General features: G+C 35.3%; 1 long non-coding RNA gene across 1 annotated transcript in view; it reads left to right on the top strand.

Annotated features, from left to right (window-relative positions):
- The window catches only part of LOC138691283 (uncharacterized), a 666,235-nt gene that overhangs the window by 492,514 nt on the left and 146,172 nt on the right, over positions 1 to 27,549 (top strand). The window contains exon 2 of the long non-coding RNA XR_011329794.1: positions 25,954 to 26,051. This is a non-coding gene — a long non-coding RNA (uncharacterized lncRNA). The remainder of the gene's footprint in view (positions 1 to 25,953; positions 26,052 to 27,549) is intronic.

Raw genomic sequence — 27,549 nt, 5'->3', positions numbered from 1 at the left:
TCGGATTTGGTGGGATGAAAGTTGCCAACCAAGAGGCTTATTTGTATGTCTGTAGACTGTGGGGAAGAGCTCGGCGTGGATAGGTGAGTGCCAGTCACCTTAATAGGCCATACTTACTTCCTTTCCTCCTCGTCATTCATATGCCACATCCCGTCATTAACGTCTCGCAGAAAACTGCAAATAGAACAAACTGACGAGCCTTTCTTGAATGCAACTACAAGGAAAGAAGACGTTCAACATTGCAGGAAATTTTTCTGAAATATTCTTAGCGTATGTTCAGTCTTTGAAGAGATTTCAATTTGTGTATCGGCTTATTTGTACGACTAATCTGCATCTCACAATGTGCAACATTGGAATCGACAAAATATGTTAACTTTTGAATCAAAATTGTAAATTTACAGGTGACATCTCGAATATCGTTCGAGTGTTGAATAAAAAAAGTGGTCTGTTATATCCATGTAAAGTGTACAAATTAATAACAATCCGTGGCGCTACAGCTCGTGAAGGGCCTAGACCGACCAGCCGGCTGCTGGCCTCACGCCCACATGCCGAAGTAGAGGTGGACGATCATCCAACAAGAATGGAGGTATCATGTGGTTAGCATGATAACCCCCCTACAAATTAATAGGAACGCAAAAATTTCGCATTTACAAAATTCACGAATTTTTAAATTGTGGGGTAGAAAGTATTTTTCTTCATCTGTAAGATGATTTAGCTTGATTTTCTAGCAGAATTGAAGGAGCGAAAAAAATGCGAATATTCTATCAAATTGAGAAATCACGAGAAATATGGTAATTAATAGCCATTTATCAACAGTAAGCTCACTAGAGGTTTGATTTATCTAGAGAAAAATCAAAACTCGAGTGGGATTTAATTGGCTATTACACGATTAGAAGAAAGTAGGCTATATAAAGATTAGAAGTAACAAAGTGTACAATAAAATATTAATTGGCTTACGAAAATACAACTGTCTTCAAATGTATTATTGTACCATCTCAACATTACGCTAGATGGCAGTAGTGTCTTATGATGATGTTTTCTTGTTACCGGTATCAGTTGTGCCAACTATGGAATCATCATTGAACTCTGTGGACTGTTACTAGTCAAGAAGGCTTTGTTGATTCAGTTTAATTTTTATTAAAACATTTGCATACCATTTCAATCATCCGGATCCCAGTAATCAACGTCACTTGACAGATGATTTTCAATAAATCTTAGTATTAAACAATCTCTGATACGTGACTATCCATAATATACAGCAGAAGCTATAACAAACATAACCTAAATAATATAAACAAGTGTTATAAAAGTTTTAATTAGGGATGATGAAATAAACAAGAAACGTTTTAATTAACGATGATGAAATAAAAAATAAACATGGATAATTTTAAAAGAAACAATTATTGAAAGTGCAATTTTCAAATTTGAATGTTTTGGTGGTTGGTGGTTCAGTTGATGTTATATTGGACGTGTGCGTAAAAGAAGTGAACTCGTTGGTGTACATGGTGTATCCCTCAACTCATTCAGGATTTCCGAATGGTGCTCTTCATATATGACCAGTGATCTTTATTAATTCTTGTTCTTTAATGCCAAAATGCGAGTCATATTTGAAAGTGATGTGCATCGACTGGAGTGGTTTGTAATTTTCTGTTTTTTGACGGCCAGACCAGTGCAGTTTGAAATGTTGGCAAACAAAGAAACAAATGCTAGGGTAGTGATAAAAATAAACAAATGCTAGGGACGCAATAAAATTAAACAAATGCTAGGGACGAGATAAAATTGTGCGATAAGCAGCCATGATTGGTTGAAAGACGTCCTTTCGTGCCGTTTTACTGGTCGAAAGTAGTGTGACGTAGTAAAAGTGTAATAGTCAGTAAAATCCTATCTTTCAAGCGAAAAGCTCATTATATGTACGAAAATTAAAGGCATTTTTTTTTTTTTAATTAAAGGCAGTTTTTAAGTCTGTTGAATGTAGCTATATGCAAAAATGTGTTTTCCAAAGCTGCTCAATTTATTTTTTTTTATTTAGTAAGTTATTTTACGACGCTTTATCAACATCTTGGGTTATTTAGCGTCTGAATGAAATGAAGGTGATAATGCCGGCGAAATGAGTTCGGGATCCAGCACCGAATGTTACCCATCATTTGTTCATATTGGGTGGAGGGAACCAAAGCCGCTCAATCAGCAAAGAATAAACTGTCAATTTTGAAGAATAAGGACCCTGGCGAAAGAAATCTGAAGCTATAGCGAAGACATTCTACCCGAAGAATGTATAGTTCTATTGAACAATACTGACGAATCAAATATTGACATGTTTCCAGGATTTTCGAATATTCCAAAACAAGAAATTCAAAGTGTATACAATTCATTTAAGAGCTTATTTGAACAGCAGTGCAAAATGAAAAATGTGACGTAGTGAAAGTGTTTAATGCTTTAAGAACAGAAAATAAAGCATTTTCAGAATGTTGTTTGCAAGTATTGTAGACACCAATAAACAATGTTCAATGTTGTCAGTGAATGGTGCTGTTGTTTCAGACAGACGATGTAATTTGAAGAAAGAAAACGCTGAACTGTGTACATTGTCATCTTTTGAGAAATGAAAGGTAGAATGCACAAAGTTTCCATTTGGGGAAAAAAATATATGGTGATTTGGAAAAAGTAGCTATGCTAATTATATATATATATATATATATATATATATATATATATATATTAAAATTTTGAGAAAAAATTGCTGCTAATTTTGATGAAAATAGATACTAAAAATTCAGGTCCCTACAAATTAATATTGTAAGAAAACTTAATCCATTACAACTTCAGTGGATTGGAGGTCCAGGAAAACTTAATCATTGGGCGTATATTTTAGGAAACTAAAAGTAGGAATAATTCCCGCCCTTGGCATCTAAGGTATACTGCCTAAAAAAGGCAGCTAAAACGGCTGGGGGGAACATCGTCCTAACCACAAGATACCTCCATTCTGGTTGGATGATCGTCCACCTCTACTTCGGCATGCGGGCATGAGACTATCTGCCGGCTTTGTCTGGGCTCTTAAAGGGCTGTAGCGCCACGGATTAATAATAATAATTATTATTACTATTATTATTATTATTATTATTATTATTATTATTATTATTATTATTATTATTATTATTATTAGTGAGATTAAAACTCGAATATGCATTTGTAGTTTGGAACTCTATTACTAGTTCTGATTCGACAAAACTTCAAAATATTCAAAGGAAATTTATTTCATTATGTTCGTACAGATTCCTCCCTAATAACTCTGGGTATAACTACGATAAAAAAATGCGAGCACTTTAAATGTCGAAGCCTGTATGCCAGACGTCATGATCTCGATTACTTATTCTTATGTAAGGTCCTTAAAGGTGACATTAATTGTTAATGTTTCTTAAACAGTGTCAGCCTTCGTATTCCTATGAAGGACATGAGACATCACAAACTCTTCTATATTAGAAATTCTAAATCTTCCTCGCCGGTCTCCAGATGTATTAAGCATGCTAACTTACACGTAGGCGATTTCAATCCATTCAATGTATAGAAGTATTAGAACATGGCAGTGTCTTTGCTAATATTATTTGCATAATCCTTATACACAAATTGTTAGTAAGAATAAACTCCTTTCCCTAATATTTTTAGTATTAATTCTTGTAAATTAATTATTGTAATCTATGTTCTTTATTTTGTTGTTAACTCAAGTATTTAATTTGTACCATAGTTGTTCATTTTAATGTATTAATTGTATCACTGTGCTGGACTTTTATTGGCCAATGGCTGTTGTCCAGCACAAATATCAATACATACCAATGTCAATATTATTATTACTGTTATTATTATGATTATTACTGTTATTATTATTACTATTATTATTATTATTATTATTGTTATTATTATTATCATCATCATTATCATCATCATTAAAGTAGTAATAAGCCCTTTGTATAGATCTTAGTTAAGAAACAGCTTAAAAATGATTACAAGTGCATCTTATCTCTGTCACAAGCGATGTTCGAAGTGTCCTCTTGTTTCAGTACTTTTTCATATGTCCGAAGATTGTTCTGAAATACTTGGCTAATCCCTGAGTGCAATATGCAATACAATTCTCAAACAATTAGAAAAAACAATACAGCTTGCACTACTCTACGCATGGATAAGTAATCCTTTGTGTTTTCAAACAGAAAAAACACAGTAACTTGCTATGCACTACGCACGAATGAGTAATCCCTTCAGTGTTCTAAATTAGAAAACCTCCACAAGTGCCTTCGTAGCATCTGTAGGAACTACCTTTACCTTTGCAATAGCTTGCAGTAATAACACACGAATGAGTGATCTAGATTTAAAATGTAAGGTTAATAATAATAATAATAATAATAATAATAATAATGATGATGATGATTTATTTAACCTGGCAGAGTTAAGGCCATACGGCCTTCTCTAACACTCAACCAGGAGTAAAACTGCGTTACAAAAAACACTACAAATTTACAAAGTACACTACAGTTTTACACAGAAAACTGAATAAGATAATAATAATGAAATGTAAACAACAAGTAAGTAGAAATCAGATATAATATATAACATACAGAAAGAAAGGAAAAAGCATAATAAAATATGAACAGCAGGTCAAAATAAATGAGACATACAAAGTGTAAAAAATAAGACAATTATTGATAATAATAATAATGATAAAAATAAGGATAGTAATAATAATAACAATAATAATAATAGTAGTAGTAGTAATAAAATAGTGCAGTACAAAGCATATAATGAATACAATATTTTTAGGTACACACAGTAAGGAAAATTATGATTATATATAGCTCAAATTATCACATTATAGATATAAGTGACGTAATATAGAAGTAAGTAAGAATGTTCTTACAATAATTGTATATAATCCGTGGAATCCTGTTGGAATTTTATTATATTTTATTATAAATTATATAATTTATTTTTCCCTTGAATACTTAGTTCACTACAGACTCAAGTGAACTGCACGCATACAACGCCCATCAAACGCCCTCGAGCTTCGGCGCGTACGCCAGGCGCACTGTGCGAAGCAACATTTCTGTTCGCCCAGTGGTGTCACATAGCGTGCGGTGGACTCGACATTTCATTTCTTTATTCTGTGAAAAATGTATAAGATTTAATATTTGTGTAAACAGGAAAATGTGTTGATTTTCGCCAAAGCATCGCGTGGTGTTGTGCATGTCCGACAATTTATCTTCACGCTATGTAATATTATTCTTTCAGTCGTAACACAACCTTCAGTTTTATAATTTATTTTTATATCTTAGTCCGTTATATCACATATTGTGTTCTTTATTTCAAACATCGACATGTTGAACGGTATCGTGCTGGCGTGATATTTCAGTGGAACGTGAACAAAGCCGTTAACCCGACGAGTTTTTTTTTTTTCTCGACAGATTTCAAATCAATGTCATGAAATAGGTCATGACCATTACAAAATCCGTGTTTGCGCCAAATAATCATCTGGACTACTCTATGATCTCACTAAATAACGTGTTATTGATTGAACGCTGAATAAGTAATGTGGATGCTGCATGATTTTGTACGCGTAGGCTATTTAAATAAATAAAATGCTTGTCTTCGCCGTAATTGGGGCGACATGCCTGCCCAACATTCGGACGTTCTAGAAATTTGTCATGAACTCCACTTTTGTCATTTTATGACGTGTGTCAAAAGAGGTTATAGTTTACTACATGGTATCTCGACATTTAAAACAGAATGCGGGACAGCAAAGTTCACTTCGAAGCGAATATTCAAACTAGTACGAATAGGTCACTGTTTCAGTTTGTGAGCTTATCGACACATTCCAGAGACGCAATAATCTCCTCCAGATTCGCCACTGGTGTTGGAATGTTGGGAATATTCTCGCGAGGAGATATTTATTTGAGAATATTCTCGGATAGTATTTTAGAGTATTCCCAGACAAGGATTTTGTTCATTGTTTTTAATATTTTTTTTTTTACCGTGGCAAAAGTTACAAGTTACAAGTTGAGGGAAATAGGATGCTGTAGCGAGTATTACCAATACAGTAAAACCTCGTTAATCCGGACTAATTGGATAAGTTGACCGGTTTAACAAAAGTCCGGATTAACTGAAATAACCTAAAAGTACAGTAGGAAGTGTATTAAAAATCCTATACAGCTACAAAACACGTTTATTATGATGCATTTAAAGGACATAGGCCTAAATACACTATACAGTACAATATAATTGTAAAGCATTGTATAGTTTAATTACTTTAAAGCAAACTTATTGGAATTTCTTTATTTTTAATACTATAGGTGTAATATTGTAATTCCACAGTTCTAATGTATAAAAGTATGTCTTAAAACAAGATTGTTTAATTTTTCCAAACTAATGGTTTTTTTTTTTGCGTGACCGGATTAAGTGAAGTCCGGTTCATCGGGGTTCGAACTAACGAGGTTTTACTGTAGTTACATGATTAGTCCCACATTCCAAGAGGAACTTGTTGAAGTGTTGATCCTGCTGACTTTTTAAGCAATGAATGAGTCAGTTATCTGGAAGAAGCGGATATACAGACTGACATGTTTGAAAACACAATGCAATCATTTATCAGGCTTAGATTTATTTGAAATAGTACCTCCAATAGCAAATTCGCAATCCTTTTGCTCATATGCTGTCAGCATAAGCTACGTTTGTATTTGTGAACAGTTTTCTTAAAAACAAAATCCTCTTAAACTTGTGAAAACTTACTTGATCTATTACTGGCAGGCGTTTGTCAAAATGATGTTTGTGGCATGGCAAACATTCAGGTTTTTCAACTTCCTACTTATATTATGTAAATTATGAATAGTTTAGTAAAACATGAAGAATGTGACATTGTTGTACACCACTACTGTAAGATAAATTTCTAGGGTTATTATACGTACCGTTTTGAACGGGACAGTACTGATATTTTCCTATGTCCCGACCGTTTCGTCATTTTAGTAAAAATATCATTTTTGTCCATTGAAAAAAAAAAAACTCTGTAAATTAAATTATGCCTAAATATTGGTCAATCATAACCTAAAATCAATATTGCTTTATCTGATGAATTGGTCCACATTTTTTTTAGTGAATGAAATATGCCTAGATTTTCTGAATTTTTGTAATGTAGTAGAATTTATTCTCTCTCTGGCAGAAAGTACAGCATCCGTAGAAAGAATATTTTATGTTATGAATTATATAGGGTGTTTTTAAATTAGGAAAAATTCCGATTAAGTGTTGGTTAAAAATGTAAGTAAAATGCTTTTTAAACCAATCTCATTACTTTATTGTCCGACCTTGTATTTCAATAATTTTTTCTCCTGTTACCATATTATTATTCGTTTCCATTTTGTACACCTCGTACATTTACGTACATTGGTTAGAACAGTTTCTTTTTCCAAAGTCGACGACTTTGAAAGCAAAAATGGAACATAACTTTCGTTTTCCAACAGTACGGCGCCCCTTCTCATTTCAATCAGTATAAACTGGATGACAGTCTCGGATACGTATGAGGGGTTCGGGCGTAAAACATGGTAACTGACATTTTCGTCAAAAATGAGATATGTAGCTTATAATATGGTACCTTACATTCTGCGTCTAATACAGTAGTTAGTTTTCCAACATCTCAACAGATGGCAGAAGTATACAGATTCTACTTTCCTGGTAACTGTACAAACTGTTTCCTGATAAATGTTTACCTACCTAATAATAATCCGTGGCGCTACTACTGCCCATGAAGGGCCCAGACCGACCAGCCGACTGCTGGCCTCACATCCACATGCCGAAGCAGATGTGGACGATCATCCAACCAGAATGGAGGTATCGTGTGATTAGCACGATGATCCCTCCAGCCGTTATAGCTGGCTTTCGCAACCGGATTTCGCTACCTATCGTAGCTCCGCAAGTACATTCACTATTTTGGGTGGGCACCGGTCCCATATACTGGCCGAAATTTCATTGTAAGATTTCTTCCCTCATGAGGACTCGAACCAGCGCGCATTCCGTAACGCGAGTCTTAGGCAGGATGCCTTAGAGCACGACGCCAGGACGCGGGACGTTTACCTACCTAGTAACTTCAAAACTCTAAAACGTCACTTACCATGTTTTACTCCCGAAGCCTTCATATATCAAGTTGCAAATTCTATGAGCGATAAATGCAGGCAGATCCTTTAGCTTTAGCATGTCTGATGCGTTCCACAGCCTCTCCGGATGTTCGTGGTCTTCCTGTTGAGTTCTGCTTCCCAACATTTCCCATTTCCTTAAACTACTCTAACCACAAAATAATTATTTTGTTAGTAGGAGCCTTTGTTAGATACGAACGTCGAAATTTACGTTAAACGGTCACAATTGACTTAAACTCGACATACCACTGCACTCATTGAACCTTTTCCTGAACGGATGCCATTTCCTGGCTGGAGTTAAGCACGTAACGTGAATACCACAGAGCTGCTAATATTGTGCATCAACATTCACTGTAACTGCAACACTAGCCGGATTAAGAAGAATAATGAATGAAATAGAGGTGTGGAAAGTTGTTCTTTTCCTGAAACTCTTCCATGTGTTACAATTATGACAGTTTCAAAACAATTTGACTTATGAACTGTTAGCCCCGTCTTTATATCTCAGTTGGCAGAAATCTATAAGCACAAAGTTTGTTGGTTTGAAATAGGATAATCACTTCAACTGGAAAATACACACAGAATAATCGTACCTTATTTCGCTAAGGGTTCTTAATGATTATTAATAACGAGAGCTCAGTCTTTGGTCACAGTGAACTACAGTTCAGTGCAACGAACGACGGGACAAGGACACAATTACTCATATTAAATATGTGTAAACTTGTACAGTCAGCTCGCGAAAAATTCATCTACAAAACACTGTTTTAGGAAATGATTGTTGTTTATATTATAAGTAAAACATACATGATTATTTATAATTAAAAAAAAGAAATATACCTATATAGTAAATTATAATTGTACTCCTTCCGTTCCAAAATATGGTATAGTAACAAACAAAACAAGTTTGATTATTGCGCATGCGCGCACGGAATATTTCGCGTTGTAATATTCTGTTCAGTAATAAAGGGACTATCAGACAGTGCAGTTGTGAATGTTTCTAATCTTCTGTAGTGCATCAAACTATAATATTTAAATAGTTCATTATGAACAGAAATCAAATGGGCACCTGCTGTGGTGTTCCTGTTGCAGAAAATGGAACACCAACCCAGTCAATTTTGAATAGAACATCTAAGGCTCAACAGTCGTACAAAAACAGATTACAATTTATTGCAGTTTTTATGTTAATTGGCCTGTCTCAAAACAATGTTTATTATTTTATTTTATTAACTTGACATCACACAGATTGAAATGTACCTATTTTTTGTGATTTTCGTATGTTAATTTATCAAATAAATAAGTATCTAGAAGATGTATTAAAGTTACATTAAGTTGTTGAGACATCTTTCTATACCATATTTTGGAACAGACGAAGTAATAAACAAAACAGTCCACACCTGTGGAGTAACGGTTAGCGCGTCTGGCCACGAAACCAAGTGGCCCGGGTTCGAATCCCGGTCAGGGAAAGTTACCCAGTTGAAGTTTTTTCCTGTGTAGAAAATTGTTGCAAGTGTTGCATTTGAGTTTGTATACGCTTGTGTGGTTGTATTTGTTTGTTTGTGTTTTGAGATGTTTTTGTTTAGTATTATTTGTTTTGTATGTGATGTTGTAATTTAATTTCTTGAGTGAGATTGCAATCTTGTGTGTGTGTGTTTTGTTTTCGTATGTTAATGTGATGCATGTCTTGTGTTTTTATGTGTGTGTTGTATTCTTATGCTTTTTGTGATTTTGTTTTGTCTTTCTTATTATTTTGTCTATTATGTTGGAGTTGTAGCCGTTTTCTTGTGCTATATATTTGATTGTGTTTAGCTCTTCTTCGGAATCCAGCTTGTTTGTGTTGTGTTGGGTGATTGGATGTGTTGTGTATGTGTGTCGGTTTTCTATAGACTTTGAATGTGTGTTTGTTGTCAACTTTTGTTGCTTTGATGTCTAGAAAATTTATGAATTTGTTGTTTTCAATTTCTAATGTGTAGTGTAGCTTTGGGTGTATTTTCTTTATGAGTTGATGTAGGTTTTGAATCTGTATTTTGTTTCCTTTGTATATTATTATTATTATGTCATGTATGTATCTATGCCAATATATGATGTTCTCTGAAAGACACCCCCCACATGAAACACAAACAAAAAGTGCCAAGACAGCAACAACCAGTTCTGAAGATGGTCGATAACAGTCTGAAACATGTTAACGAGGTAATGTAAAATGTAACACGAGAAAGACATATAATACGTTTTCCGAAGTGATATAGTGTTAAAAGTTGTGTAATCAAGATTTATAATAAATAATTAATAATAAACATTCTGTATGAGACGTACTTAAAATAGTTACATCAGCCCTCACCAAGGATTTCGATCACAGTCCGTTACTGATGTACTGTTATTTTTCCCCCATATGTAGAGTAAAACGTGAATTTTTAACTTAAACATGAGCATTAAAGGTCTCGAATATATCGAAATGTTGACCATTTAAATCAGACAATACTTATTCCATGACCCTGTAGCGGTGAGAGTTAGTCCCACAATTATTATGTTGTCAACCTTGTAGGAGCCACGACAATCGTTCTCGCGTCACAAAGGACAATATTAATTTGGTCGTGTTAGAAAGTAAGCGGTGGTTACTTAACTATGCAAAACAGTCGTTTTTTTTTTCTCTCATTTTGAGAGGCCCGAAGATAGCTCTGCAGTTAAAACGTTCCACCGCACCGGTAGTAATTTAGGTGGGCTGATCTGTATTTTACGATGACGATGAAGTTATGTTGGAAGGTCATAATTTCGTTGAGAGCTAATATAATGGTCGCTGCGATTAAATTGTATTTCTGTTGCTGACAAATCGGCCCTAGTTAGCTCCAAATATGCACACATCGCTTGCGCTTCCGTTATTTTAAGGGTGGTACTCTCTGAACGAGCGTTTGAAATTGAACTGGTTATTACCCGCTTCACTGAAAAGTACACGCGAACTTTACCAATTTTGACCGAAATGTGAACTACGCTTTTTGTTGCCGGATGCAGTCATTGTGCGCGGACTCTCGTTTAATTCAGATTTAATCAGATTTGGCTGAGCGTTAACTTTTTCCGCCCATTACATGTAATGAGCAACAAATGTACTGATGGGAATCAAAGGGCTTGCTTGCACTGCTGTCATATCCTTCGCCTCGTGTTGCACGGTTACTCATAATAGTCATTTATGACATGAGTATCGTAAAGTTTCATATTACAATACAAGTTTGATAACCAGTCGAGTATTGTAATATGAAGTTACGGTAAGTATATCATACAACGTTTTATCCACTTCGATAAAAAATAATTTTTAAACAAAAGTAATTGTATCATTTTTATTAGCTTTGAATATGTATTTTGTTGAGAGGCGATTGTTTCTTCCTGCGAGAGACGATACGTTTATGTTTATTTTATTAGTTTTGAACACGATAGGTTTCTGTTTATAACAGAGGAACAGCAGTACTAGAAGTAAACTAACATTGTTAAAATGAGTTCAAACGAGGATTCAGATATTGAAAATGCTGCAGATTCTACCATCGAAAACCTCCGTAAGATATGAAGTGGAATATAAAAAAATTTAAGATCGGTGTTCCAAGAAAAACGTTGAAAATGTGTCGAACATATTGTTGTTAATGATTATAATAAATAAAATCAATTCCATTTTATATCTTGGAGCAACAATAACTAATATAAATGATACTCGGGAGGAAATTAAACACAGAATAAATATGGGAAATGCCTGTTATTATTCGGTTGAGAAGCTTTTGTCATCTAGTCTGTCAAAAGATCTGAAAGTTAGAATTTATAAAACAGTTATGTTACCGGTTGTTCTTTATGGTTGTGAAATTTGGACGCTTACTTTGAGAGAGGAACATAGGTTAAGGGTGTTTGAGAATAAGGTGCTTAGGAAAATATTTGGGGCTAAGAGGGGTGAAGTTACAGGAGAATGGAGAAAGTTACACAACACAGAACTGCACGCATTGTATTCTTCACCTGACATAATTAGGAACATTAAATCCAGACGTTTGAGATGGGCAGGGCATGTAGCACGTATGGGCGAATCCATAAATGCATATAGAGTGTTAGTTGGGAGGCCGGAGGGAAAAAGACCTTTAGGGAGGCCGAGACGTAGATGGGAAGATAATATTAAAATGGATTTGAGGGAGTTGGGATATGATGATAGAGAATGGATTAATCTTGCTTAGGATAGGGACCAATGGCGGGCTTATGTGAGGGCAGCAATGAACCTCTGGGTTCTTTAAAAGCCAGTAAGTAAATAGTTCACATTACGCAACCAGTTAGGTAATAGCAGTATCATTACCAAACTAATTGCGTAATAGAAGTATCATTACATAATTAGTTGCGTAATGAATGTGTGTACATTTGTATTATTGATGTACGATATGTAGACGAGAAAGTAGAAAAATTGATGAATACTAGTTAGAGATAATAAGGTTTTTAAGATAAACCGAAACTAGGGATAACATTAATGAAAGATGATAATGATAGTAGTAGAGATGGATGAGTAGGTGTAGACGAGAATGTTTGTATATAAGAGAAAGGTAGACAGTATTGCATAGCATTCGGGAATGGGATTGAGGAGAGATAAAGAAGGTAAAGAGTTGAAAATACTGTACATCAGAAAGTATGGAGGAAGAAATAGACAGAAATAGGGTTTAACTTTATGTAATTGGAAGATGTGGGGAGATATAGATGATGGGAGAAATATATTAGGATATGTGTTTGAATGTAAGCAAGGTAGTGGTGGACCGTATGGAGAGATGTGAGGGATACCACTGCCTGAAAGCCGTATGAAATATGAATATGAATATAACTGATGTAAAATCCACATTTCATAATCAAAGTGGATAAATATACTAAAGTAGAATTGTCTCTGGACGATTATAGAATATTTTCCAATGAGATAGGATCATCATTTACTTTTTTTATTAGGTAAAGTATTGTGATGCTGCAAAATTCTGTGTCGACTTTTTTCTTTTCGCTGAAATACGTGTTTTTAGCATCCCTAATACCGAAAAGTGGTTTTCGGCATGGCTCATAGTGGTCGATCAGAACTCAATTGAAGAGGTGGTTTCCAATTTTTTTTTTAACTGGAGATTGATTCAGAATTATTGTTTCACCATCTATCAAGGGCACATAAACATATAGGGTGGATGTGGAATAACTCAGTAGATTTTCAGATCGAAAAGCTCTTGTTGTATGTAACAAAAAATTGTAATACCATCACCGTCTATCAAAGGCACATAAACATACAGGGTGGATGTGGAATGACTCAGATTTTCAGATCGAAAAGCTCTTGTTGTACGTAACAAAAAATTGTAATACCATCACCGTCTATCAAAGGCACATAAACATACAGAGTGGATGTGGAATGACTCAGTAGATTTTCAGATCGAAAAGCTCTTGTTGTACGTAACAAAAAATTGTAATACCATCACCGTCTATCAAAGGCACATAAACATACAGAGTGGATGTGGAATGACTCAGCAGATTTTCAGATCGAAAAGCTCTTGTTGTACGTAACAAAAAATTGTAATACCATCACCGTCTATCAAAGGCACATAAACATACAGGGTAGATGTGGAATGACTCAGTAGATTTTCAGATCGAAAAGCTCTTGTTGTACGTAACAAAAAATTGTAATACCATCACCGTCTATCAAAGGCACATAAACATACAGGGTGGATGTGGAATGACTCAGTAGATTTTCAGATCGAAAAGCTCTTGTACGTAACAAAAAATTATAATACCATCACCGTCTATCAAAGGCACATAAACATACAGGGTGGATGTGGAATGACTCAGTAGATTTTCAGATCGAAAAGCTCTTGTTGTACGTAACAAAAAATTGTAATACCATCACCGTCTATCAAAGGCACATAAACATACACGATGGAAGTGGAATAAGCTTGCAGATTTTCAGAGCGAAAAGCTCTTGTTCTATGTAACAAAAAAGTGTACTACCATATTGGTGGGAAAATGTCCCCTCCCCCCAAATGTTTAACACCCTCTTACACTCCTTCGCCGATTTAGTAGAATGCGTTTGAGTCTAAAGAAAGCAGAAAACAGTACAACGTGGTCTGTTGTTGTAACGAGAATCTAAGCCCGCACATACCGGTAAGGCATCATGTCACAAAACGTTCACGTCTGAGTATTTTTTTTGCAAAGTAAATATTATTAAACTCCTAGAAAACGGCGCCAATATTAAGGATATTGCTGGAGAGTTAGAGATGATATTTATTTATTTACTTATTTATTTATTTATTTATTTATTTATTTATTTATTTATCTATTTATTTATTTACGTATATGATTATGTCTCGTGACAAGAATATTGTACGAAATGGAAATATAAAAATTGGAAATTTATTTTTTGAAGAGGTGGAGAAGTTCAAATATCTGGGAGCAACAGTAACAAATGTAAATGATACTCGGGAGGAAATTAAACACAGAATAAATATGGGAAATGCGTGTTATTATTCGGGTGAGAAACTTTTATCATCCAGTCTGCTGTCAAAAAATTTGAAAGTTAGAATTTATAAAACAGTTATATTACCGGTTGTTCTTTATGGTTGTGAAACTTGGACTCTCACTTTGAGAGAGGAACATGGGTTAAGGGTGTTTGAGAATAAGGTGCTTAGGAAAATATTTGTAGCTAAGAGGGATGAAGTTACAGGAGAATGGAGAAAGTTACACAATACGGAACTGCACGCATTGTATTCTTCACCTGACATAATTAGGAACATTAAATCCAGACGTTTGAAATGGGCAGGGCATGTAGCACGTATGGGCGAATCCAGAAATGCATATAGAGTGTTAGTTGGGAGGCCGGAGGGAAAAAGACCTTTAGGGAGACCGAGACGTAGGTGGGAGGATAATATTAAAATGGATTTGAGGGAGGTGGGATATGATGATAGAGAATGGATTAATCTTGCTCAGGATAGGGACCAATGGCGAACTTATGTGAGGGCGGCAATGAACCTCCGTGTTCCTTAAAAGCCAGTAAGTAAGTAAGTTTATTTATTTATTTATTTATGTAGTTCCTTACTTATGTATTTAGGTATTTATTTATTTGTTTCCTTGGCTTGCATATTATTTATTTTATTATTTATTTATTTAGTAATTTATTTATTTATTATATACATATATTTTTTTTTCTTAGAAATAAGATTAATTTCTATTATGAACATTATATCAGATTCATTTTTTATAATGAATTAACAACTCTCAAATACCCATTTCTTTATGATCGAAGTTTTCCTGTCCTTTCATGCTCTACCGCTTGCCGATTGCAGGGCACTTGCTCCGCGTGTTATATCTAAGTAGTGAACATTGACTTTCTCCTATATCGACGAAGCAGTGTGGTATGTTCCTCGTCATTGATACAGCGCCCTCACTTCAGAATGCCGCTGATGTCCGTGTTGGAGTTATATGCGCATCACAATGTACAGTACAAGCCGCCTTCAATATCCGTCACGTGTGTGCGGTTTGAATGTAGGACTGGACAATGCAGCCACCCTCTTAGTTCCACGATTCAATTTGCTAGGGAGCTGACAATAGTGCCAGACGGATTTCACAGTAGCTAGTTATTATTCTTGGCAGTTCATTATTTTTTGCATAATTGTGTGTCCATATAAAAGTGTAACAAAATAGGAGATTACACTGCACATCTCGTTTTGTGATTGAAATCTGGATTAGCAGCAATACTGAAATACGTGGAGCAAACTAAATAGGTTTTCGTTGTTGAAACAATTTTAATGAAACGGAATCAACTATTGCAAATTTTTATGTAGCTAAAACATTTCGAAAGGGGGAAGAAAAATGTGGTCGGATCATTGGAAGAGTAATGATAGGTGTTAGTAGAGGGAAATTATATTTTACATTATACTGTATATTACATTTGTTGTCCCGCGCCATAATGTAGTAGTCTAATGTCTAGAACTCGCGTTACGTAATGTGCGCTGGTTTGAATTTTCTCATGAAATTTTGGCCAGTGTATGGGACAGGTGCCCTCTCAACATCTTGATGAATAGGGGGCGAATGTTGATGACCTAAAAATCTACTTAAAATGATCATTAAAATGCCTTTAAACTAATGGAAAAATGACATGAAATTAAAATAAAATGATATTTAAATATTATCACCGTACTCGAACCACAACTTTTTCAAAATTAATCACCTTGTTTCAATAACTGCCCTGCAAATCTCGGAGAGAGTAGGCAACTTCCTCCAATTTGGCCAAGATAAAGGAAAAGGACATGCAACAAAATGAAGGTTTTAAGAGAAAACTACCGATTTTAATGAGGGTTTACAATGTGTTTCAATCAGGGGGTCCATGTCAGTGCCTTCATTCTGTCTTCTCTTTCAGCGCTTCACTTTTGTTACCAGATCTTCCAGATGAGGGACTGTGAATGACAAAACAAATTGTGGGCGCAGCGTGCATTCTTGCAATCTTTGTGTTAAAAATACTGTCTATTACAGTAGACATCCTTCCGAACCATGTTGAGGACACAACGTCCTTTCCAGGACATTGTGAAAGTTTCCCTCCTTCCAAACATAAATTCTAAAGACACCCTCGTAAAGTAGGATTTTTCAAAGGATCCCCAGTCGGTATCTTTTGTTGCTAGAAGAACTTAGCCACACGGTCCACCCCGGTCATTAAGGGGCGCGTGCGGAAATTTCTAGGCGCGCAGTTGTCACATTTTACATTGACTTCGCCACGTGGTGGGTATGAAACAATCGTATATTTATTTCTATACAACAAATTGTACTTTAATTCAATCAATCACGAATTAATGAATGGTTAATTTTGAGTTACTGTGTGCATAAATCCGTTATAGAATCATTGTACGGTCAACTTCTTCAAACTAATATATTTTCATACTTAGACTATATCAATAGTAATAATAATAATAATAATAATAATAATAATAATAATAATAATAATAATAACACCGAAAGAACATTGTCAATTTGTGTTTCGTGTCTAAATTCGCAGCGAAATCTGAAATGTTATGTAATAAAATATGACATTTTTCTTCTCTTACCTCTATTCGTCGTCACTCTCTCCTTAATGAATCACAAATCTCTCTTGTTTACTGTCCCTATCGTGCTTCATATAATTCCCTTCCGTTTTAATTTCATGTTGAACACAGGAGGACCAATTATGAGGACCGATTGTTGCAGCTCCATCATGCAGAAGTTAACACACTAGACTCAAGTAGCGATAATATTGTTTTTCCTAACATTAGACTTCAGTTGATGCCAGATCATTTCCAAAGGTCGACCTGGTTGGCGCAGTTGGTATAGCGCTGACCTATGCCCGAGGTTGCGGGTTCGATTCCGGGCTAGGTCGATGGCGTTTGTGTGCTTAAATGCGACAGGCTCATGTTAGTAGATTTACTGGCATGTAAAAGAACTCCTGCGGGATAAAATTCCGCGGCGACGCTGATATAACCTCGGTAGTTGCGAGCTTCGTTAAATAAAACATAACACTTAACATTCCCAAAGGATTTAGAACACAGTGGTACGGAGGAAATCGTAACACATCGTGTCCATATGAGGCTGCGAGCTGCTCCACTGCATGTTTCTTACTGCATGGCTGATTTGATAGCCTGCAACATAACTCCCTTGATGGGTATGGGGTTGGGCAGGGTTATATTATTGTCCTAATAAAATTAATTATGTCTTTAAAATTGCTGTTCATCTATCATTGTTATCTTGGGATTGTAAACAACTAAGTAATTTACAATATACTCCACGAAATAATAATAATAATAATAATAATAATAATAATAATAATAATGTATGTATTTATTTACACTGCAAGTGGGCAAGCACCCGGTGGCAGTGGTATATACAATATTAGCAATACACAATAAAAAAAAATTAAAAAATAAAAATTAACAATACACAATAATAATAATAATAATAATAATAATAATAATAATAATAATAAAATTACAGAAGACTTTCAAACAGCGAACAAAAACACTTGTGAATTGTTTGAACATATTAAGAAAGACTGCAGTTAGTTTTAGCATTCAAGGGAGAATTGGCAACATTTATGTTTGCCTCAGAAAGCGGAAACAGAGATTACCCCATCCCCCGAGTGGGCAGAAAAGGTTGGCGGGACCGTCTTACTTCAAAAGACAACCGCTCAGCGTGCGGTAGCCTCTGTCTTTAACGGGGGATGCATAGAGCGAGCCTACTATACCGACAAAAGAACAGTAGCGGTCAAAGCCCTCACTTAAACTAAGCTGTTGTCAAGCATTTTATATCACTTCCGTGTGTGAAGTGAAGCCTTCATTGGAATGAGGGATGGACTTTAGAGTTTGTTCCAAGCTATAAAACTCGAACTTCACTGTTATTCACTTATTCGGTAGGTAATTACTACTGACCTATATGTTTAGAAAATGATTTAACAGACCTATCGGTAAAGAAGAAAATAAAATGCATTCCAAAAGTTCTTCAAATTATTAAAAATGACCAAAAAATGCCGAAAAATTATAAAAAAGAAAATTACCTATTAGTTCAAAAACGTCAAAAATGCAAAAAAAAAAAAATGCAATATAAGAAATTATTTTTTTTACGTTGATATTAACACGGAAAGGATTTCTATATTAATAGGCATCGTCCTAATGTCAAAAATAAGAAGATGACTTTTCATCAACATCTGCCTTCTAGCGATGAATATGAGACGCTACGATAATCAGCGAAATTCGGTTATGAAAACCGCTTATAACGGCTGGGGAGAGCATCTGTTCTGGTTGAATGATCGTTTACCTCTGCTGAGGCATGTGGACGAGAGGCCAGTAGTCGGACTTGGCTCTCTGTGGGCTGTCGCACCCAGGATTATTATTATTATTATTATTATTATTATTATTATTATTATTGTTATTATTACTACTACTGCTACTACTACTACTACTACTACTACTACTACTGTTGTTGCTGCTGCTGCTACCGGGCACGGTGATGTAATGATTATCATTCCCATCTTTCATTCGGAAAGTCAAGGGCCACGACCCGATTCCTGCCCAATCCTCATCACGCCTTCATCACTACTCATCTATCATCCTATAGTTTCCCACGATATGCCTGCCACCTATCCGAGGGAGTAGCGCAATCGGCAAAGCTGTGCTATGATAATTTACTGTAATGTGATAGTTAGAAACATCGTCACAAAAATACAATTGCTGTGGTCTTAAAACTGTGAGGACATTTTAATGCATAACTTTGTCAAGTTTATAGATAAGTTATCTTAAAATTGCTTTCATACGTACAAGACTTCATATGAAATTAATATAAGAAAATGAAAAATCAGTTTGATTTATCCTCGGACACATATAACTTTATTTGTAAAACAATAATGGCAGCAGATTTTATCCATTGTGATTTTGTTATTGGAGCTGCAAATTAAACATATTTTTCCTCTACTAATTCATCCACGTCTGTGCATATAATTTTGATGCATGTGTAAGCGGTAGTTAAGAGGAAATGGCGTCTATAATAATCTGCTCGAATGAACCAAAAATGGAATCTGTAACACGTCATGTATGAAATGCTTTTGCAACACGCTGCCAGTAGGAAGAGCGGCAGCTGAAAGAAACGTGTTAGAATGTGTTACTGACCTACTGATATGCTTTTCCCTCAACTTCAACGGAATCATTGTCCTACTACATGACGCTGCATTCGAACTGTGGACCACAAAAGTACGCACAAACCATTAGTTTGCACTTTAGATGCGTTTCTGTTTATATGACATTTGTTTCTGATCGGACTGTACATGAGCGTAGGCCTTTATGACGTACACACATACACACAACATCGATCCGTTGGTCTTTGTCCTCCGTGAATGATTAACACGCAAACATGCATCCCCCCTCTCGTTTCCCCCAAACCCTCCCTTCTAGCCCTCCTAGTCATTCCATACATCCAACATCCACCCCCACACGGCACAGAATAATGCTGTTGTGTACCAGATACATGAAAACGCTATCCAATCACTATGCAACGGGCCCAGGCTGTGGAAAACCATTCAATACACCGCCACATTAACTTCTGACAATGTTTATCTATGATTAATCTTCTATATTACGTCATTAATACCTTGGCTTTACCGTGCTGCGTTCTTTGCTCCTATTTTTTGGCTAGAGTCCGTGCGCAATAGAATCTGGTGGCTATGTTTCATGCTTCAACAATAGCAACACACCAGTGGCTTTGAGCCGTATCTCCAGGGACGTTGTTCAAAATTCAAACACAAACTTGGTTACCGGTCTGGCACTCGTGAGTCACTTGCAGTGCTCGGTCTTCAATACCAGACACGAAGTTCCGGAATAATCTGTGCCGCGTTGAGTTTATTTTCGCAGAACGTCCAAGAAATAATAGAGCTGTAGAGAATGAAGTCTCAGAACTCGACGATCAAACATTGAGCGGCCTCAAGTTTTAGGAATACTCTACGTCAGAACCCTGATCACTGAGAGATAGAATTAAAAAACTAAGGGATTCGATCCGGTATCGGAACTGGAATTCGGTGTGGCTTTGTGGATAAAGCGTCAGCACGTAGAACTGAAAACCCGGGTTCGAGTCCTGGTGCCAGAGAGAATTTTTTTTCTTTTTTTCTCTCTCTCTCTCTCTGTTCTATCCATTCGTCATCATAGGCAGATTGCACGGTCTCCGTACCGGCGACGCATTTTTCAAATCGTTTAGTTTAAATGTAGTTCTGTTTATAAGTATAAATAAGGGTGTAATTGTTTATCAGTGAAGCGTGATGAGTCAGTGAAGTTATGGTTTTACAGTGCAATGAATAGTTCCGATCAGTGATAATTTATAGTGTCAATGAAATATGTTCTGTAGTATCAGTGAAATGTGTTATATAGTGTCAGTGAAATGTGTCATAGTGCCAGTACAGTGAGTGAGATGAGAGTAAAGTGAAAGATTATTATCAGTACCAATGTGAAACTTACGTTTTTAATGTAAAATTAGGCTCACTTATTAATTAGGTTATTTTGTGTATTATTATTATTATTAATTGTAACTATTATTGTGTGTAATTGTATTGTGTATTCTAATTCTATCGTGTATATAATTGTATTATGTATCTAATTATATTGTGTATTGTAATTTTATTGTGTATTGTTTATATTGTTTGTACCACTGCTACCGGGTGCTTGTTCACTTGCAGTGTAAATAAATACATACATATGGTAACGCAGAATTCCTGCGGGAATATCATATGTACTTCGGTACGTCATAGTAATATCACAGTCTACTATATACAGTCACGAAGCTTGAGTTTTGGGGGTGCTAGAAACAATAGACTATGACGGTACTATTTTGCATTGCCTGTAATGAGGCGATATTAGCGATCCTAGTGGTGAGCAACTATCTAATGTTTTCATATTTACTACGTATTGAACTTTGCGACTGTATATACTAGACTGGGGTAATATTATTATGAATTGAAGAGTCCACTGCAAGAATGATGGATGTCACTTTCTTGTCGAAAATGAACCAAGATTCTCAATGCATAGCTTAAGACATGTAGAATGTATGTAGAGAGTTATATGGCATTAACACTGATAGTTGAGTAACGGTTAGCGCGTCTGGCCGCGAAACCAGGTGGCCCGGGTTACCTGGTTGAGGTTTTTTCCGGGGTTTTCCCTCAACCCATTTGAGCAAATGCTGGGTAACTTTCGGTGCTGGACCCCGGACTCATTTCATCGGCATTATCACATTCACCTCATTCAGACGCTAAATAACCTTAGATGTTGATACAGCGTCGTAAAATAACCTACTTAAAAAAAACACTGATAGTCACTGTCCAGTAATGATCGGAAAATCACAGTTAAGCTTTGAGCGCTAAGCATTTCAAACTTTCAATCGCTTCTCCTGCAAAATATATTCCAAATGACATCCATCATTCTTGCAGTGGACTCTTCAATTGCTATCATCACCACAGCTACCATTACAATCATCCTGTAGAGGAACCTTTTTTCTGGTCTGTACGATGATGAATGATAAATTAGCTATAGAAAATTGATGGATTTTTATTAGATGAAGCCGTAGTTTCCGAAACGATTTCAATACCTTCGCTATCTACGATAAATTCATTCTTGAATTAACTGAACGAATCGTGTACGGGCTCAGTCTACAGTCGGTAACGTTTCATTCGGATGAGTGTATTTAATTAGTTCCATTCCGAAAATGGTTCCTTTGGAGAGCCTGAAACGCTCCACATTTGCAGCATTCATTAATATCACTCTACTTCTTCAGGCATGAAACGAGTAAAGAACGGATGATCCAATTTGTTTCCCATATCCAATTGTAAATCCTAAATCGTGCGGAAGTACTTTGATGTTGATTTATGCAGAGCGATTTTAAGAACGAAGCAGCATTATTAATTTTCAAAATAGCTGCAATTGTTTTGAGTAATAGGATGCGTAGTACGTTTCTCAACTGTTTTCCAGGAAAATGACTTCTAAAGGAAAAAAAAAAAGATATTGCTTCTATTCGGATGACTTCCATTGTAGTGAATGGTGCTAAGGTAATATATTAATTTGGCATTCAATACGCTTATCAATTGCAATCAATCCTATTCGTTATAATATTTGAAAATGTGCACAGCAGACGTCTTTATAGTCGTGCTTCTTCATACATGAGTCATGGTTGTCTATGATGTGAATCGCAAATAATTACAGCAGTGCAATCTTTAGCAGTGGTCTTCTGTCTTTCATAGACAAGATCAGACTACAGTTAGCAACGTGAAAGTTTATTTAGTAGTACATTATGCAACGAGCCTATAATGATAGTAATTAAGAAGCGAGTATGGATGTTTATTTGTAATTATGATAGAATTAGTAATTTTTAAATTTATTTTATTTAATTTTTGTTAAAAATTTAAAAGGAACTAGGCAAATATTTAGTTCTCGCATGTTTATCAAAACCATCTTTACTTATATTTAATATGAAATATGACCTGCCCACTGATTGATTTTGAAGGGCCGCGGTATTTTGACCGTGCAAAGGCGCAAGCGAGTTTCATAATTTTCATACGAGCTTCTTAATTACCATTATAGGCGAGTTTCATACGACTTTTTATGCTCGACTATTTTTCTAACTTGAAATTATTCTGATGTATACATTTTATTTGTATCCGACAAGATCGGAAGTGACCTTGTTCTAGGTCGTGAATTGTGAGATGTGCGCAGACGCGAAAGTATTGATTTTTTTCGAGGAACAATAATGTCATTGACCTTGATGTAGCTAATCCCGTTAAACTTGAATATTGAATTCGACATTGAAAAACGAGATGACAAATTGAATTTATTTGAATATTATTTACAATTAACGCTAATTATTATAGTAACAGAACATAACCTTCTACGACAGTATTGGATTTCCAGCCTCCGTGACTTTTCGCTAATTCTCTTTCGATTGCATATCCGAGAATAATCGATACTTGCGGTTTTGTAACGGTACAAACTGAGTTGTCATTGACTGAACACCTGTAAGCTGAGTTGTCATTGGCTGAAAACACCTGTACTTTAATGAGTAGGTGTACTTTAATGACATGCATTAAAGGACAGCTACCAGGTGTATAATTACTACATTTCGGCATAGTTGAGCATAAAGTTTATTAAAATTTAGTTTACATGTTATGATAATTCTTTAATTCAGTTTACAAGCAAAACACATTAAGTAAAAAATACTACTTCTGAGAAAAAGGCGTTTGAAAGTTCTTGACGAAACTGAATCCTCAAAATATTATGTTTAATAATTCGTTCCTCTTTATGTGTATTTCATTTTCCAATTTTAAGTTTATACACATATATTAAGTACATTATACAGGGTGATTCATAAGTACCTGTACAAACTTTGTGGGTGTAATGTAGAGGTAAAACTGAGACTAAAATGTTCTATACAACTTTTCCCGCAAATTCTTACTTTCAGAGTTGTGATGCATAATGTCCTACCTTGCTAGACAAACAAAAACATGGGCCAGTAAAGCCTTCGGATGTGTCACATTCGCGTACATAGCGACTGCGGTAGATGTTTGTTATTCGTACACCCCACTATAGTTGATTCCGACCCGATAGGACTTTGTTTACTGTGTATAGGTATGTTTAGTTGCATGGTCTGTTGCAGTTTCTACCATACCACGTCTCGTAAGTAGCCTACATACATTTTGTCTTTAGTTCAGTAGGGTTCAATTATGTACGATACGATAGATCGTGCAACATCAGTTGCTTGGCCAGCCAGATCACCGAACTTCTACTTTTGGGGTCGTCTGAAGGCGCTCGTTTATGCCACTCAAATTCCGAACGTAGCAGAACTACAGTAGTGAAATCAAAATGGCTATGAAACTGTTCGGAATGAGTGAACGGGGTCTGTAAAATTTCAAGTTCAGTTCATATTTACGTAAAGTAAACAAAGTCCTATCAGATCAGAATCAATTGTAGTGGGATGTACGAATAACAAACATCTGACACAGTCACCATGTAGGCGAGCATGACATATCCAAAGGCTTTACTGGTCCATGTTTTTGATACCTAGGAAGGTAGGACATTTTTCATCATAACTCTGAAAGTAAGGATTTGCGGGAAAAGTTGTATAGAACATTTTAGTTTTATTTTTACCTCTACATTACACCCACAAAGTTTGTAGACTACAGGTATTTATGTATGTATGCGCCTCTTTCTTAGAAGTAATATTTTATACTTAATGTGTTTTGCCTGTAAATCGACGATATGAAACGAGTCAAAGTCAAGAATGGAGAAGAAATGTAGGAGAGAAGTATGATGCTCAATGTAAATTAGGGATGCTAAACTGGAGAAGAGAGGGGTGGAAGCATGGGGAAAGAGTTTGTTCCCCCGTCCAGAAGGCCGGAGCCTTCAATGACGTGTCAGTGACGTTTGGCAAGCACACTGAATGCATCTCTCTTCTCCTCCTACCATATCCAATGATGCGAGGGTTGAAGGGAAGGGATGAGTTACGTGTTCCGACTTGTGACGTGTGCCGCAATTGTAGCACATGTTTTGCATCCCTGATGAAGATATTATTTGATAATATCAAAGGCCAATTCTAGTTGCTTATTCTAGATGGAATCTTAATTAAGCACTGATTCTCCACTTGGACGTCATATTTTTATGAGTCTTTCTTATCTGAAAATATTTTAAAACTTTTATTTTAATATATTAAATATGTGCACAGTAAAGTCGCCCTATACCTACATAAATAGTAGTCACTTGCAGTAACAGCTTTGTACTCGTCTATTGTTATTTTATTTGTACATTTCAAATATCTAAGTATCAATATTAAAATATCAGTAAGAATAATTTATAATAATAATAATAATAATAATAATAATAATAATATTATTATTATTATTTATTTAATCTGGCAGAAATTATATTACAATATAATACAGTGCGTATACTAACTGGCTCCGCAGTGAAGCAAGCGGCAGTATTCGACCCGTCAGCGATGTAAAGTTGGTACTGTGGAGCGCCTGGTTTGAATATTACATCTCTCTTGCTCTCTCCCACCCTTCACCATTCAATGCGGCCAAGGTCATTGACTCTACCTGCACGATACCAACACAACTCCTCGAGTCCCTGCGTTCTGCTTGCCACTTCTTCTGCGGAGCCAGTTAGTATACGCACTGTATAATTATATTATAATATAATGAAATAGTATAATATTTAACTGCAGTATGTACTATGTTAAGTAGGTATTTAAGTTAAATCATGATTGTTTTTGTCACTTTTCTCTTTTCCTGTTGCAGGTAAATGGATGTCAAATCTTTGAGTCTCCAAAATATGTCTCACAAAGCAATTTACCAAAATCATCACGTGCAACTGCTCTTAGAAAACACGTATACGGGTAAGTACTTTTAAGAAACTATTTAAAACTAACAATTTCTTAACTGACAATATTACAAGGTATCCACCCTTCTCGAAAACTGGGAATACATGTACCGGAAAATGTCAGGAAATTCGTTAAATTACGAGGAAACCGGGAAATGTAACGAAATTATAAAAAAAAATCCTGCATCTTTATTCCTTCTTCCGTAAAAAGGAATAATAATATTTTAACCACCTAATTCAGTTAGTAACGATACATTCGTGATTTCCGTCACAACATTTCCGGAATATATGAACCTTAAATATTAAACTGACTTTTTTATCTTTAGTTTAATATTTTACAAATGACGATCATTCTCGGAACCTAATGGAAAATAAGCATATTTGTATGTAACTAAATCACTGCTTGTTTAATTTCTAATTATATGAACGGAAATAGGAACGAGTCATTATCTTTTAATTTTAAAGAGCTCGATTTTTCATACTTTTAACTTTTATTGATCTCGTGCAAGTAATAGAATATGCGATTTTTAATACACTACGGTACTCAAAATTTTATTGCAATTGCATCACACTTTATGAAATTCATGCATTCGTAAACCGAAAAATTATATATTAAGATCTCTCTACAAAGCTTAAAAAAAATAATAAAAAAAAGCTTAGTTAAGTAACATATGTAGGATGTTTAATGTAATAGATACTGAACAGAGAATGTAATAATGAGTTCAACAATGAGACATTTAACATTATATTCTTCTTGTAATGAGCAAATGCTGGGTAACTTTCGGTGCTGTATCCCGAACTCATTTCACCGGCATTATCACCTTCATATCATTGAGACGCTAAATAACCTAAGATGTTGATAAAGCGTCGTAAAATAACCTACTAAAATTTAAAAAAAAAAAGTTCTTCTTGTAGACAGTGTCTAATATCAAGTATTGTTCCCTCTGGCTTGGATGACTACTGTACTTTCTTCTAATAAGGCGCAGGATATTCTGTTGAGGTAATAGTCCCTACTCCTGCAAAAGTTCTTTCAAAGCTTGAAGGATTTCTGGAGGCTGTTTCCTCTTCCGTCCCAGATCTGCTCAATGAAATGGCCCCCAATGAACCCAGACTTGAATCCCTTTGAACAGGTCTGAGACAATTGGACGGAGTTACGCAATAATAGACCAACCGATAATTTGAAAAAAAAAAAAAAAGAGATATTTGCACAAATCTGTTGATGGCAGGCTAATTTAACTCGGAAAAAATCAAGAATGCGATATCTGAATTTCGCCGTTATTTATAAACAAAAATTCGTTTATTGCATAAAATTAATCTATTTGTTTTGCTTTGAAGTATTAATTCAACTGCTGGTCTCTTATCAAAAATCGGTTATACTTTTTTGGTATTATTTGTGCTATATTTTTTGTAATAGTATGAATGTTATAATACGTCATGCATAAAATGTTTTATATAAAAAAAACATATTTATTTCAATGGTCAATATCTCGAAACAGGTTTTTGACGCGTGGTAC

This window comes from Periplaneta americana, chromosome 16 (genome assembly GCF_040183065.1).
Source record: "Periplaneta americana isolate PAMFEO1 chromosome 16, P.americana_PAMFEO1_priV1, whole genome shotgun sequence".
NCBI classification, from domain to species: Eukaryota; Metazoa; Arthropoda; class Insecta; order Blattodea; family Blattidae; genus Periplaneta; species Periplaneta americana.
The sequence above is the reverse complement of the archived record's forward strand: the minus strand, read 5'-3'. Positions and strand labels throughout refer to the sequence as shown.